Below are 16875 nucleotides of genomic sequence, written 5' to 3'. Positions count from 1 at the left end.
TATCGCTGGAATTGGACCAAACAAATCGTCCTCATCGTGGTACGTTGTCGCAATTGAGCATATTGACGCTGTCGAGCTATCTTGTCGCACGTCGCTTTTTGACGTTCCGAGAAAAATGCGTTTTAATGTTTGACCTTGAATAAGCAAAAAATAGAGCACGTAATGTATACAAAAACAAACACGTTTGGTTTGGCTGACCATTCTGAGTTTTTTTCCGAAGTTTGGTTAAATTTGGCTGCCGGAGTCCTGAGTTATGATTACAAATGTTTACGGTAGTTGGTCATGTACGTGTGTCAAACGCGTTATGACTAAAAATCTCTTTGGCTAGTTGTTGCACTTACTGCAATTTATCTCAAGATTGTCATCAAATTTTGGGCGATTCTGGGCGATGAAAATTTGGCCCGAAATGCACGTGCGACAAGATAGCACGACAACGTTAATATGGTGACGACTTCCATCGCTGTCTTGATTTTTCATCAAACATATAAATTTTGGTTGATTAACAATAATTTTACAAAAATTCTTCGACATTTTTCTTTGGAAAAAAGCTTTGTACCAGGGCTTAGTCGGGAAACGGCCAATGATTGAAACTGAGCGACATTTGAATTTGAATGCTGACACTCAACGCCTGCCATGATCGTCATTTCGAAGCGACCGTCAGTGAACGCGCACGAAGTTGAAACGAACAAAAAAGAACTCGACACTCAAGCAGCCTCCCGAAACAAAGGCACGTGCTCTCTCTTCCTCATCTCTCTCAAACTCTCTCTTTCTTGCTTGTGCTGTACGGCGTGGTGACAGCAATCACTTGAATGCAGTCAAGGGTTTTGATCATTCGTGCGTGAACGAATGTACGAAGAATATTGATAAAAATTTTGCAGTTTTATTTTTGCATGGTCGAAACTTAAACTTTTATTTAAGTTTTTTATGTCTAGAATTTTTACGTTTTTGTTCCATTTTCATCAGCACCAGCCCAACCCCAAACGAATGCGTTCCGTCTCGGTCTCACTTTCGTTCCTCAGAAAAAGACACACACACTACATGTGTGTTTGTGTGATTGTGCCTGCTGCAATTTCAACGGTGCACATTTCAGGCACAATGTTTCGCAGAGCCGATAATAAAATGATGCACAATGTGGCAATTAGAGTAAAAAATTAATTGAAGCTGAATGAAAACATGCAGCGAAGAATAACAACTTCTGATAGATGGCGTGTCGGTTTGTGTGTATGTGAATGCAACCTCAACTTGCTGCAGGTGGAAGGTTTCCCCTCCCCTGCTGAGTTGAATTAAGTTTAGAAGAGGGTGTGGGGGGGGGATTTGTTGGGATTCTAGTTGTGCTACCTGACTGACACAGAAATGCTACTGGGTATGTCAAAAGCTATTAACTGTTGTAAGCTTAATGGGAAGCTGACAAACAAGACAATTCATATCGGGTGCGGGGCTACACACTGAACCACTAAGTGAGGTTTGTGCCTTTGTGAAGATGACAGGACAAGACAGTAGTCGATTGACGTGACGGTGTGTCACCGTGACAGGTATTGGTCGAGGCTGGGACATAAATGTGGCATTATTATTAATAAGACTGTTAAAATGAACAAGTTTTCAGATATGCTTAAATTCAAATGACGCACAAGTAGATTATAAGCCATCAATCAGCTATAACCAAGTCACTTCATCACATGACGTGCCACCCCGATCAGAAGCTATCAATAAGTTCAATCATCTAAGTTTGTATAGAAGCACTATCAACGGCAGAGAAAGAAAAAAAAGTAGTAAACCATCGGCTGAGTAACATATCATTTACTATTATATCAAAAGCACATCATCGCCATCACCACCATCATCATTATCCATAGACTACACACACACACACAGCCACACAGTCATATATCGTTCGCGTCGTAATCGTTCAATTTCCATTTGTTTTATTTGTCTGGTCTTGTTTACCCACCTCCTCCCCCCATCCCGGGCACCCACCCACCACATAACTAGACGGTGACCCCAAGAGACACGCACTCTCTTCGGTCTTCTCTCTTGACAAATGGCCTACATTTAAAAGAAGTTGAAAAAAGGGGTTTGTTGTTCTGTTGTTTGCGTCTCGTCATCAAGCAAAACACTCAGTTTTATTAAAAGTGGTCGAAGCTTGAAATATTATTTTTTGTGAATAAAAGCGAACCCTCAAATAAGAAAAGTAATTCAACTTTCGTTTAACTCTTTTTATATAAAAAACAAATTGCGTATTTCACGCAACTGAGTGTGCAAGACAAATGAGAGACTTCTGAGAGCATTTTAAATTATTTCTGTATCGGACATCTCGCTTGCCCATTAAATTACACTGTAGCTGTGTGTGTGTGTGTGTCGGTCGAGGTTCATATGCCAACAATAAACAATATAGTAATTATAGTTAAATGAGCACATTTTCATTGCCTGATGTTTTTTTTTTACTCTTCGAATGACCCTCGTTACTCGGGAGGGAGGAATATTTAATAATAAAATTCATGTAAACGTTGAATGTGATCAGTATAAAGGTGCTCAACAAAAAAAAATGGTAATATTTCGTCTGGGAATGATAACAGATTTTGTGTCAAATTTTTTTAATATTTGCATCAGTTCCTGGTGAATTTATCTTTTCTACACATTTTTTTGATAAAATAACTAAAAAAGCGGTAATATTCAACTTGCAACTTTCCAAAATTCTTTTTTTTTCTGTGTTTATAAAGATGAAATAAATGCCAAATCGGAGGTAGGTGAAGAGTCCAATGTATTTTTAGTTTTTTTAAAGCGAAGTTCAATTGAAATAAAGCAAATTGAACCAAATAATGCATTTCTTTGTTCTTTAAATACAAAGAAGCATCATGAAAATTGGCTTATTTTTTTTTTATATTCTTAAAATTTTTCGTTTTTCTAGGTGATTTAGGTTTATAAATGACAAACAACCTCTTAAACGGCTCTCAATAAAATAATTTCGAAAAAATATAAAATTTCTTTGATCAATCAATTTAAAATAAAATTTATCTTTAAAAAGTCGTCAAACATAAATTTCAACAAAACTAAATCATTGAATTTTATCTAAATATCTACCCAAAAGTTCAAAAAAGAAACAAATTATTCTTGAAAAATAGATAGTCCTCGCCTTCTGCTTTCCATGAAAATCAATCAAATTATTTTTATGTATTACCGCAACATCAAAAAATTGAACTAATGATGAATGGAATTGAATAAAATGAAATAACAGTTCTTATCGTGAGACTGAGATTTATTTTATTGTTTTATTTTTAATAAAAAATAATACATTTTTTATATATTAATTGGTTTTCAAAAAACATTAAAATTACCATTTTACATTCAATAATAATTTTCAAACACATTCCAAAATATTATGAAGGGTTTTATGAAAATAAATACTATTCAAATTAAAAACGCATTTCAATTGGGCAATTTAATTTAATCACAAAACAAATAACAAACAAATGCCGGGACCGTGGGGTAGGGGTAAGCGTGATTGCCTCTCACCCAGTCGGCCTGGGTTCGATCCCAGAAGGTCCCGGTGGCAAATTTTGAGACGAGATTTGTCTGATCACGCCTTCCGTCGGACGGGAAGTAAATGTTGGCCCCGGACTAACCTAAAAAAAAGGTTAGGTCGTTAGCTCAGTCCAGGTGCAGGAGTCGTCTCCCTGGGTCCTGTCCTGGTGGAGTCGCTGGTGGGCAGTTGGACTCACAATCCAAAGGTCTTCAGTTCGAATCCCGGGGTGGATGGAAACTTAGGTGTAAAAAGAGGTTTGCAATTGCCTCAACAATCAAGCCTTCGGCAGTGATATCAACCATCGCGGCGCTCATTTTTGGTTCGCAGCATATTTTTCGTTTGTAGTGTTTTTCAGTTACGGAATTCAACAAAATGGTGTTCGAAGCATTTGTAGAACTCACCAACAGCAACATTTCTTCAGAACATTGTATAGCTGTAAAATTCATACGCAAAAAGTTACCAGAAGATTTCAGACCGCAGGACCAATGGTTCGCGATGCTTTCGTTCGCCTAACGCATTTTTGGTTGTAACTTTTTTTGTATTCATCAAAAATCAACACTATGTTGAGCAAAGTTGTACGATTTGGTGTGTTCTACAAGTCCTTCATACACAACTTTGTCAAATTCCGTAACTGAAAAGCACTACAAACAAAAAATGTGCTGCGAACCAAAAATGAGCGCCGCGATGGTTGACATCACTGGCCTTCGGACACCTAGTTTCGAGTAGGAATCTCGTAATCGAGAACGCCAAGGCAATGCTGTAGAGCGAATAATTTGATTTGATTTTTTTTGAAAACAAATAAATTTCAAAAGTCTATCAAAGTTAGAACTGAAAGGAAAAAAAATAAAAATATTCAAGACATTAATACTGCCCATAATTGAAAATTCGGCTATTATGCCAAATCAAGTATTCCGAGAAAAACGCGTTTTAGTGTTTGACACAAAATCTCCGTTAAGGTAATTTCCCATAAGAGTGGCATATTAGCCGTTTGGTTTTTCGCATCGGCAGCCAAGTCTAGACACTATTCCAGTAAAATTCAAGTTCCAGAAAATGCATTGGAACGTCCTCTACCACCTGGTGCTAATATCTCGTTTTTGCCAAAAGTGGATATTAGCCGTTTTTTCAATGGTGGGCAGATATAGAAATAAAGCCATGTCTGATATTTGCTACATAGTTTGAACAATAAAAATAGCAACAATACCAAAGATATTTAATTTTAAAAATGTGAATACAACAATTATCTTAATAAAATAGTCTTGAAATACAGTATTTTGATTAAAAAAAATCTACTTTAGAAACTGAAATAGCACAATAAGGCCCCTTAGAAATAGCAGCATTGAGTGGCTTATATGAACAAATGACCACCACTTAATCTCCGAACCGTGGTGGCCGATACGTCAAAGGCGCAGTTCAATATGCCAAAGGTCTTGGGTTCGAGTCTCGATATTGACAATTTTTTTCGAACTCAGAATAAAAATTAATAATGATTTTTCCCATATAGTTTCGGGATAATAATTTACACATCATAAGACTTTGTATAAGATTGTTTTGGAAATTCTTCCGGATCAAATGCAACAAAAATCAAAGAAATAAATAAAAAAAATGCATTCTAAATTAAAAAAAAAAAATACATTTCAAGCTTCTTGCACTTCTTATAGCTGCAGTATATATTGTGTCAGAAAATTTAAAAGCACCTAGAATATAAAAACCCGAACCCGGATTTTTCAAGAAGATTCCTTAACACTTTCTGTTATTTCAACAATATGTGTTATTGAAATGGCATGAGTTTTGTTGTTATCGTCTCCCGAACAGACGGTAATAACTAAAATCATGCCAATTCAATAACAAATACTGTTAAAATAACAGAAAGTGTTATGGAAAATTCTTGCAAAATCCATTTTTACATAAGAGTTCAATAACAGTTTTTGTTATCATAACAAAATTTGTTATTGGGCTGATATTGGTTGAAAGCCAAAACAACTTTGGAATAACGTTTTTTGTTATGGACGAATACCTCCAACTGTTATTGGTATGATCGGATAAGTTGTTAAAATAACAAAAAATAATAACAAAGATTTGTTCGAAGAATAACAAGAAATGTTATTAGTCTGTTATTACAATAACAATCCAATAACAAAAAAAAAATCATAACGACGAATAACAAATCCTGTTATAAATAAAATAAAATGTTATTGGCCTAGTATTTTCAAATATCAAAAAACGTTATTCCCAAGTTATTTCCGTCTGCTCGAGCTGCCCGGGAAAAAATAACCCGAGCAGACGAAAATAATTTGGAAATATTTTTATTATGTTTGACAATGACATAACATTTTATGATATTTATAATAAGATTTGTTATTCGTCGTTAGGATTTTTTTGTTATTTGATTGTTATTATAATAACAGACTAATAACATTCTTAGTTATTCTTCTAAGCCAATCATCCCAATCACAGTTGGAGGTATTCTTCCAAAACAAAATAAATGTTATTCCAAAGTTGTTTTGGCATTCAACCAATACTAGACCAATAACAAATTTTGTTATGATAACATAAACTGTTATTAAACCCTTATGGAAAAATTGATTTTTCAAGAAGATTCAATAACTGTTATTTTAAAAGTTTGTTATATTGAAAAGGCATGAATTTTGTTATTACCGTCTGCCCGGGAAATTGAAAAAATGTGTTTTCTCTGAACACGTAGAAAACATAAAATTAAAATTTGAGCATCACAGAATTGCAACAATTGATCAGTCATAGCACTTCATACAAATAAGTAAAGCTGGGACCCAAGCCCTGGGCCAGAGCTGCCGATCGATTAACCGTCATAACAACTGCTCGACGGTTTCAGTTTCCAACTGGCTGTGTTTGTGTGTTTGAGTGTGTATCTCGCTCGAAATAATGGAAGAAAAACATAAAGGCAAGAAATATTTTTATTATTATTATTGCAGCAATAAATAAGCCCGAATAATAATAATCTCTTTCTTTTGGCTCACCAATCTGCGACGGTTGGTGGCGTCGGTGAGGGTCCGGAGGAAATGGTGCACCAAGTCTAGGGGGGGGTTTCTGCCGCCCCAACACTGGTATTTATTTAAATTATTGTGTTAATAATAATAAAATAAATATAAGGCAGCTCGCGGAATCGCGGGATCTCGCAAACTCAGCGCGGCTTCGAGAGTCGTCTTGGGAGTCAAAAGTCGAACGATGCTGAAGATGATGATGATGATGGTCTTAAAGTCGACGGCTTTCGATTGTGTGTTTGGGTTTGAAAGGCGATTAATCGATCGTATCGATTTATAGAGGAGGGTTGGTTTTTTTGCTGATGCGATAAATGGGATTATATTGCTTAAGAAACGCTTGAAATATTGAATGCTTGCTCTTTTTGAAACTGAATTCCAAAACGCACTGATCCAATTGAAATGACGTCCAAAAATAGTTGACATACTTCGACAATTGTCCTCACTTCATTGTCCCATCCAACTCAATCTAAAATTCAAATCAGTTTAGATATTCAAAGTTGATTTCATTTCTGGGCTGCCATCAAAAATCCCTGCTCCACAGTCCAATAATTAAAACGGTCCAAAAGTTTCCCCCTCCAAAATTTGGCAAAAAGGGCTCCCAAAATTCAACCCAAACCCCAATTGATCCACTGGCAAACCGCTCGGAAATAATCAATTAACCAATTTATAACCCCCAAACAACGTGTAAACGATTATCGGATAATGCCCGGTCCACCAAACACACACACACACACACACACACACACACACACACACACACACACTCAATTGACCAATCAATGAGCTCCCCACCGCCCCCTCCCAGAAACGAACAAGGCTGGAGAGGAGGGGGCTCATTTATCATATTTGCGAATCACGTGCCGATCGCTATAATTTTTGTATGTGTGTATGTGTGAATGCGCCGCGTCGGGCAGCATAAATTGAATGGAATGGCACATTGGGACACATTCGAGTCCACCCTCTGGGTACACCCCCTCCCCAACAATTTCGCGAAGTAAGAATTGAGATCAATTTACCTAGTCTTTTTTTACATTTTTTTGTAAATTTCTGTGATTTTGTATGAGTTTGTGTGATTTTGTGTGATTTTGTGCGATTTTGTGTGATTTTGTGTGATTTTGTGTGATTTTGTGAGATTTTGTGTGATTTTGTGTGATTTTGTGTGATTTTGTGTGATTTTGTGTGATTTTGTGTGATTTTGTGTGCTTTTGTGTGATTTTGTGTGATTTTGTGTGATTTTGTGTGATTGAGTGGGATTTTGTGTGATTTTGTGAGATTTTGTGTGATTTTGTGTGATTTTGTGTGATTTTGTGTGATTTTGTGTAATTTTGTATGATTTTGTGTGAATTTATGTGTGACTGTGTATCACAACCATACGCACAATTGCGTGGAATTCCGGTGTGCTTTCACGTGCCTCCACGTGGAATTTGTCATGTCGGGGTGGCACTCAACATAATTTGCTTCATGATGTGAGCTGGAGGTGGCACCACGTGCGTGCCACGGGTGGCTCAATTAGTGGGTGGGAAATGCATACCATAAACGCACGCAGGTGGAAGTGTTGCTCACTTTGAAGGATTTGGCGTGCGCATCTTCTGGGAATTCGCTTGGAAGGATTAAATTTTCAGTTCAGTTTAATTTTAGAAGGCCTCTTAAACAGAAGTTAAAATCACAATTAAATCAATAAGGCTAGTTGATCACCAAGATGATGAACAAAAAATACAATTCACATTGACACAGTGACGGCATTTAAACTGCGCAACACCGTCAGATTCCGATGCACTCACCAACGAAAAAAAAACCCAACCAGTCACCTGTCCACATTCTCCAAATTGTCCAATGAATTGCATCGAACCCACGATGTAAACCACTGGCGAACGCTCCAACAGGTGGCCAACTGATTTTCTCTCCACCCCCAAATGTCACAAAAAGTGAAGAAAAAAAACTGCATTCGCTGGAATTTGCAAAGCCCCCTCCAAATTGGTGTGATATCTGGCACGTTTGCGAGCGTGGGTGTGTGCGTACATAAAACATGTGTGGCTTTTTCATCCCCTCCTCACAGCTGGCACGGACACCGGTGTGGACACTCGCCGGAATGCAGTTGCAAGTGCAGTCCAGGCGAACACACACGCTCGTTTTTTTCGGAGGTGGGATTTTTGACACTCCCAAATTCCAAGAGGAAAAAAACTGGGCAGTAAACCGCAGCATTAATCGCCGCGGGTTAAAGGGTATAAATTGGGAAATTTATGGAGTGACCCCTGGGGGATTTGTGGGGGATTGCCGGGAGGATGTGATTGTTTCGTTGAATTTTTGTTTTGGGTTGAGTTTTTATGTATTTTTGTATGAAAGATTACTTTTAATTCTTTGCTTAATTTTAGATTCACAGAAACTGTTAACATATTTTTTTATAAACATAACTCTGAAATGTCTCAAATTGCAGTAGGTAGATTTTGAGTAGTCCTTTTACTTAAAATTTAATTTACTAAAAATCGATCTAAAAATAATATAATTATGAAATTTTAAGGTGAAACGGGAAGGCAGTGCCATATTAACACCACGACTCTAGTTTTTTAACGCACTTTTAAGGAAAAAGCCAAACTTAAACAAATTCTGTCTGTTGCATATGAAAAATGTAAAGATTGCTAGCAATCTGTCGAGTTCAGAAATTGATTTCAGTTGAACAATTGTCCAAGAACTGGCATCCCGTTTCACCTTAAGAAGCATAAGACCATCAGAAAAAAACAAAAGCTAACCTAGATATTAGCAAATTAAAATGCTACGATGAAAAAAGTCATGAAGTAAAAAACATGTTTTCTACAACATTTGCATAACCATTAACCACAGACAAACACACTTAAACTTATCTGGAGTTTTTTTTTTTTTTTTTGAAAAGGTCCAATAAACCAAATTTTCATTTTTTGCCTTTTGGGTGTTTTTGAAAACACCTTGAGTCAGGGGTATTAAAAACACCCAAAAAGCAAAAACTAAAAATTTGGTTTATGAGACCTTTTCAAAAAAAAAACTCCAGTTATGAACATTTTTATCAAAAATCAATCAATCACTCATTGCTAGAGCCATCTAGTTGTATTTTGTTGAAAAAGTTTTCACCTTTAAAATCCTTTTAAAAATTCATATTTTTCTGTTAGTAAATAACTTCATAAATATTTTGCACAAGTTTTAAGGGATATAGAGGAGAGTGGAGAGACATTAAGTCCATTTTTGTATTGAGTCTTGCAATTTACAACTTAACTAAATATATACCCACACACAGACAGAATGTCAAAAAAATATTAATTGAAAATGTTTTACGGATGTGCGACCAAATTTCAACAGACATATGCCGAATGCCAAAAGGTCGAAAGACATAAGGTCGAATGGATGAAAGTTAGAAAGAACAAAAGGCCGAATGTGGAAAAATGAGACAAAAAAAATGTATTTTTTTTGAGCAGGTTTTTTTCAAATGAATAGAATAACTTTGAAACTTTTTTTTTCGTTGCTTTAAAAAAGTATTGTATTAAGCAGTTCTTTTAATAAAAAATCCGATTTTCAGAAAAAAAATTAGAGATTTTCCATTCTTTAAAAAAATATATTCTCGACGATTTTAATATTTTATGTGAGTTTCCATTCCTTCAAACATGAACAGTTTATTCATAGAAAAAGTCGTACTTCTTAAATATGTTGTGAGTTTCCTTTTCTAAGTTTTGCGTGTTTTAAGACTTTTGTAAATTTTCTATTCTTTCAAACATGAGTACTTCTTTGAATAGAAAGTCCTATTGTTATTGTTTGAGTTTTTACATAATTTTATAATAAACTATTTTTTATGGTTTAATATTTTTGTTACACAGAAAAAAATGATGCTAATATTCATCAGGAAATGGTGACATATTTTGGGCAAAAAAATGTGTAATATTACATCAAGAATTGGTGTATTTTCATCAGTTTTTGATGAATATTCATCAGGTTTAAATTTTTAGACATTTTTGTGTAATATCACTCAAAAAATGGGTAATATTCAACCTACCAAATATTCAACATTCCAAAATTAGACTTTTTTTTCTGTGTAGTTTTCATTTATTTCAAATAGAGGGTGACGATCGGGAATTCCCGGGACATCGACCATTTTTGGACCTCTCGATTCTCGGGAAATTTGGTCGAGACTCCCGGGAAATTTTTAACTCATAAATATCGAAGCAAATAATATAAACTGATCAGAAAAAAAAACAATTGAAAAATTCAAAATTGTTTTGAACATTGCACGTTCGATTTTCGATGTTCAAGTTCGAAAACCAATGCTTCTCTAATCTTATTCAAAAACTGTAAATTTTAACTTGTCAAAAATTCCAAAAACTTTAATTGAGAGAAGCCAAAAAAATGTTGGACCCCAAAATTTACCTTAAGAAATAATTAGCAGTTACCCCCCAGAAATGAAATCAAATGTTTTTTTTTTTTTTTTTTCATTATTTCTAAGAGATAAATTCAATTCCCATATCTTCTCTCGAGCATAGCAATCCTCATAATCTAGTTTTTTTTTGTGAAAATATGACCTTACAAATTACAAAAAAAAAACAGTTTTATTTGTTGTTTTGAGTCGTTGTTTATCATATTGCAAATTTCTCGATACTTGGAAATTGTATATTAGCATTTTTTTACAAAAATCTAATAACAAGTTTGTGCAACTTTTGAAAAATCACTCAGTGCGAATCAAGATTCGTAAATATTTCAAAATACAATTTTTATTCTTAAAAAGCTCAAGAAACGATTTTGTATTTGCAGATTCAGAAAAAAAATCAAAACGTTTTATATAGTTCCTCAAAATAATGAGGCTACAAAAATTAATGTTTCATTGAATTAATATGATTTGTTTGTATATGAATTCATTAAAAAGAAACAAATTTATTACTTTTCATTTAAAATTTTGGCACTATTGGCATAGTCAAAACAAACTCCCGGGTCCCGGGAATTCCCGGGAAATGGCTAAATTCAACTCTCGATTCCCGGGAAATTGAAAATCTCGAGAATCGTCACCCTCTAATTTCAAACATAAACCATTCCTCAAAAAGAGAAGCCTGACATCTTAGGTATTTTTTTTTTTACTATCCTTTTTTTAATCTATTCTTATAAACATGAGAATTTTTTTAAATAGGTCAATTATTTGCCCATTAGAAATATTTATCAATTTTTTTGTCACCCGTCTGCATAATTAGGACAAAAACAAATTTCAAAATTGCATAGGGGAAATTCTCGTTTGTTTGGCAGGTTAAGCACTCGCTCCTAACTCCATCCAAATTGCTGATTTTCACTATTTAAGCAACTAATTTTGCACAACTTTTGAAAGAAACTTGCTTGCTCACTTCGTATTGAGCCATTTATCACTCGATTTCAGTTGAAAACACTTTTAATGAGCTGTAATCGAATGTCAAAGTGTCACGTCACGTTGGAATTAGATGTTGTTCACCTAAACAAAAAATAAACAATAGCTTAAAACGTATAGGCTCTTGGACCCTTGTGGTTTGTCCCATTTTTTAGCTAGTGTCTTGTCTTTTCCTACAGGTTTTCTCTTCCCGAATTTTTTGAGTGTTTCTTTTATTTTATTTTTTAAATTTAATCGCATTTGGAACACATAACATATATTTATATTTTTTTTTTTTAGCATGAGCAGTTCTTTAATAAATCTGACTTTTGAAATATTTTATTTTCACCCCCTAAAATAATGTCTTTTAAAAAAAAAAAGCCGAGGTTCTTATGAATTTGTGAAATTAACTGCAATCCGTTCAAAGCACCTTTTCATAACTGTTTTTCAATTTCATTATTGCTTATTAATAGACTAGTTTTTTTTGTTCCTTTTAAATATTCAAATTGAAAATTTGTATGAAAAAACCAATGGCCGCAACTAAGTTTCCGCAACTTTAACTCCAAACTGCATCAGTAGTGGTAATCGCCCACCCACAATTGAGGTGCGTGTGTGCCTTCTCCAAAACATATTTATGCAAAAAGCCACCCCACTAACACGCGTAAGGGGTGTCTGCCACCAGAGGGGGGGGACTGTGGTAAACAACAAATCGTGGGAATTAGCTGGAGCAATTTCGCTGTCAAAGCTCACACCGATTAACATATCGCGATATTTACGCGCACACACACAAACACTCGCGCACAGTAGTGGCGTGCTTCCAGGTGTAGGAATTATGTTGCGTTTGGATAAGCTCACCACCACCAGCAGCACCCGCCGACACCACTGTGATGACGCTGATGTTGATGTTGACGATGATGGCCCTTAACAAACATGCATATTGCGTGTGTCGCGTGCAGATCACGCGAGTGCATCGATGTCATCGTAAATATAAACTGCTGCTGCCAGGCGTAGTGTTTGGGGGAGGGGAGGAAAAGGGGGTGGCAGATCGCGGCCCCCTCTACCAAATGGGGTGGGTTGGAGTTGGGGCTACACGCTGAACGTGTGAAAGATTTGGTTGAAAAAAAAAGCAGCTCCCACGTTTTCGCTCGCAATTTCAATCGTCGTATCATCTGCACAGTCAATGCAGTTTTACTTGCACAGCAGTACGTCAAGTAAGAACGGTAAAAAAATATTTGAACAATTACTCTTTTACACATTTGTTACGTTACCGAATGTTTATTATAAACTATTTTTAAGATAAATTATTTTTTGAAGTGTAACAAAATGTCAACAAAATTTTGTTGAAATTGTCCTTATGTCCCCAAAAAGTGCTGAATTCATCACTAATCTAATGGCTTTCCGGCAAATTTAACCATGCTATGGGTTGCACTCGACCATATATTCCGGTTCTAAAACATCCTGAAAGTTATTTTTATACAGTTTTTCACGTATATGCCATAACTAATATTGGAATTGATCCATGAAACCATGAACCATGAAATGAACGGCCAACTTGACTTTTTTATGAATATATTATTTCATGAATTGTATTTTCTCGTGTTAGAATTAAAAGTGTAATTTAAAATATTTCAATGCTTTCAAAAATTGATCCCAAAAGTAAATGATTTAACTTTTCACTTTACAACTGACCGATTCTTCGGCTCGTTTTCAAAAAAATCCAAGTTTTTTTCAGCGTTTTGATTGTAGAGGCAAAATAAAAGAAGAAACCCCCCAATGTTATTACATATTTGGAAAGATAATTGATTTTCCTACAAAGAAATATCATGCAGAATGAACCATATAGTACCTGCGCTTCCCCTAAAATAAAAATGTAGCGTGACGGGACAACATCGTAAAACTGGACTTTTAAAAGGCACACTACAAAAATCGCTACAGTTTTGCCAGTTTGATTTTTTAAAACTTTTGCTCTTCTACACATTATCACAAATTAAAAAACGAATCTTTTGCTCCTTGAACTGAAAGAACTGGATGAAATTTGAGTTTTTGTCAGCCATTTCTTTTCGTGACGGGACAACGAAAGGAGCAGATTTATGAAAAAACTCCTCTCCCGTACAATGGCTTGCAGACTACTTTTGGTCAATGTTCTTGGCTTTTAAGGTAAGAAAATGCATTTAAAGCACATTTCAATTATTGCATCATAATAAAAATGATTTTTTTCATAATAAAAATCATATTGAAAATTGAAAAATGTGACATTTTGGTGTAGCTTCGCTAAGAATCGGTCAACTGATTAAACATTAAAGTATTACCGGAATACAAATTCGAGCAATTCAAATTGTATGATTTGTAGAATATTACCAAAAATCTACTGAATAGTTTAGAGATTTTGGAAAAAAAATCCTTTTGCCCGATTAAACTTTAGCGTTTATAGACTTTATCAATTAAATTAGAATGTGGAAAAGAGTTCACATAATGTTTTCTCCAAATAAAATATCCACCGATAAAAGCCCGTATTATCAAATAAAATATCAGCATTAGTTCAATTCTTGCAGAAGTAAAGGCAATTTTAAAATTAATTGCATTTTTTCCAACATCCTCGAGTTAAGTTTGGATGCCATTCAATTACTCGAATGTTTACACCTAAAACTGGGCAGCGGTTGTCCGAGAGAATAATGGCCTCGAGACGACAGAATAGTGGTACCATTTACGGACACAGAGAACACAGCTCGAGATGGGCGAAAGAATTTTCCTCTCGAGGTTCATTTGCAAAAAAAGGTTCATCTGTCAAAAAAAACCAAAAGTGTCGACTACGTGAATCGAACCGTAGACCTTTGACATACTAACCCAAGGACTTTACTGCCTCGGCTACCACAGCTTGGTGGCTAAGGAGTGGTCAGATGTCGATGTATGACACTTGTTGGAGATTTATTGTATCAATTAACGAATGAACTCATTTGTTATGGTGGTGTGAGTTGATAGAATTATTCTCTCGATTTTGGCTCTGAGCTCTCAATAAATTTTGAGGGAACGATTCTCTCGACTCGGAATTTTGGGTGTAGGTTCGAGTATAAAGCTTGACAATGAGACCGCTAAGACCTATGGTTTTTATGGGCATCTTCTCGTTTTCAGTTTTAATTTTTTTTATCAAATAATTTGTAAAAGTCCAATGTGAAATAACTTATAAAATCACACGATTCTTAAAAAAAACCTATTCTTCCAAATTTTTAAAAATAGCGAAAGAGCCGTTTTAAAGAGCGGTGAAAATGAGCGGGTCCTAAAAAAGAGCGGTTTGCCCACCTCAAAAATGTTGCATATTTGGACTGGTTTAAAAATATTTAGATTTTTTTTTTATGAGAAAACCCGCAAACACTTTTTACATTCAACTGTGGAAACCACGGCTTGTAATTTAAATTTGTATATTCAAAATACATTTGCAACCACCTAACACGAAAAAAAACATTTTTTTGATGATTTATAATAATAGTTTTTAGCTGGGTGATAAATAGAGAGAATGCGTAACGTGATTTTCGAATGATCCCACTTTGTTTACATCTACAAAGTAGGAGGATGTTCAAACGCAAGCATGACTTTTTTCTTACTGGTAAATGAGCTGTTTTATAATAAGTAGTATGTGTTTTATTTTGTCTAGTTTTTGACATTTTTTGCTGGAAAACTGTCACGTTTTGATCGGTTAGAAGAGATTTTTCTTTTTTACGGGTGACGAAGAACTGCGGCGAGAGTGTAATTTTGCGATGTCGCAGATAAATTCCCTGGCTGATTTTGGAATCCTGCAGCTCTTCCTAATGCAGCGAAAAAAACATCGCTAAAACATAGCGAAGCTGATCCATCAAACAGAAAAGATTTTCGCTAAACCATGTTTTCAAACGGAATCAAACAATAAAGACAGCTTCTGGATGGATACAATCGCATCGACTCCATAAACAACTTCCATTCATAATTATAAAAAAATGACGACCTTGCATTCAACTTTCTTTAGATTTCTTGACTTCAACTCCAGATTCTCAAAATACACACATTTTTCATTCATGCAAAAAAAAACAATTTTGATCGATCACAATACTCTCTACATTTGGCGAACAGTAAATTGGTTCCACTCTGACAGTTCAAAATTGAGGCCGTATTGCGAACCACTGTTCAGCACCCAGATTTTTAGTTACACCCAAAACTGGCAGCGCTAGTCCGAGAGAATGATGGTCTCGAGTCGAGAGAATAGTGGTACCATTCACGGACGCAGAGAACACAGCTCGAGATGGGCGATAGAACTATTCTCTCGAGGTTCATTTGCAAAAAAAAGTTCATCCGTCAAACAAAAAACCAAAAGTGTCGACAACGGGAATCGAACCAGAGACCTTTGACAAACCAATCCAATGACTTAGCTGCCTTGGCCACCACAGCTTGGTGACCATGGAGAAGTCAGAAGTCGATGTATGACACTTGTTGGAGATTTATTGATTCAACTAACGAATGAACTCATTTGTTATGATGGTGTGAGTTGGTGCCATAATTCTATCGATTTTGGCACTGAGCCCTCAATAAATTTTGAAAGAACGATTATCTCGATTCTGAATTTTGGGTGTACAAAAAACTACATATTTTGGTTGCTTTATGATTATTGAAAAATGTGCATGAAACGCGGCAAGCTGGAATTTGTCCAGCCATTTCGAAGATAAGATTATTTGAAAAAATGTGAATGTTGCGAAAATCTCCAAAAATGATATTTTCTATCATCCTACTTCAGATAGCACCACCCTATTCTCATATAAAACGTTACTTAATCCACCTTTAGGTGATTGGTGCCTTCCTCACATTTATAAAGAAATTTTATCCAGAATAGTGATATCTGCTCTTTCAGTGTTCTATGAATTTAACTCAGTTATTTTTACCACTTATCATGGGTAGGATAACGGATCCGGACAACATCTTCATACAAATATCTGAGATCCAGCCTCTACAAATTGTATGAAAACACTTAA

General features: G+C 35.3%; 1 protein-coding gene across 2 annotated transcripts in view; it reads left to right on the top strand.

Annotated features, from left to right (window-relative positions):
* LOC6044058 (protein bric-a-brac 1) overlaps positions 1-16875 on the top strand; it is a 354872-nt gene that overhangs the window by 323961 nt on the left and 14036 nt on the right. The window lies entirely within an intron of this gene.

Source organism: Culex quinquefasciatus, chromosome 3 (genome assembly GCF_015732765.1).
Source record: "Culex quinquefasciatus strain JHB chromosome 3, VPISU_Cqui_1.0_pri_paternal, whole genome shotgun sequence".
Taxonomy (NCBI): domain Eukaryota; kingdom Metazoa; phylum Arthropoda; class Insecta; order Diptera; family Culicidae; genus Culex; species Culex quinquefasciatus.
The sequence above is the reverse complement of the archived record's forward strand: the minus strand, read 5'-3'. Positions and strand labels throughout refer to the sequence as shown.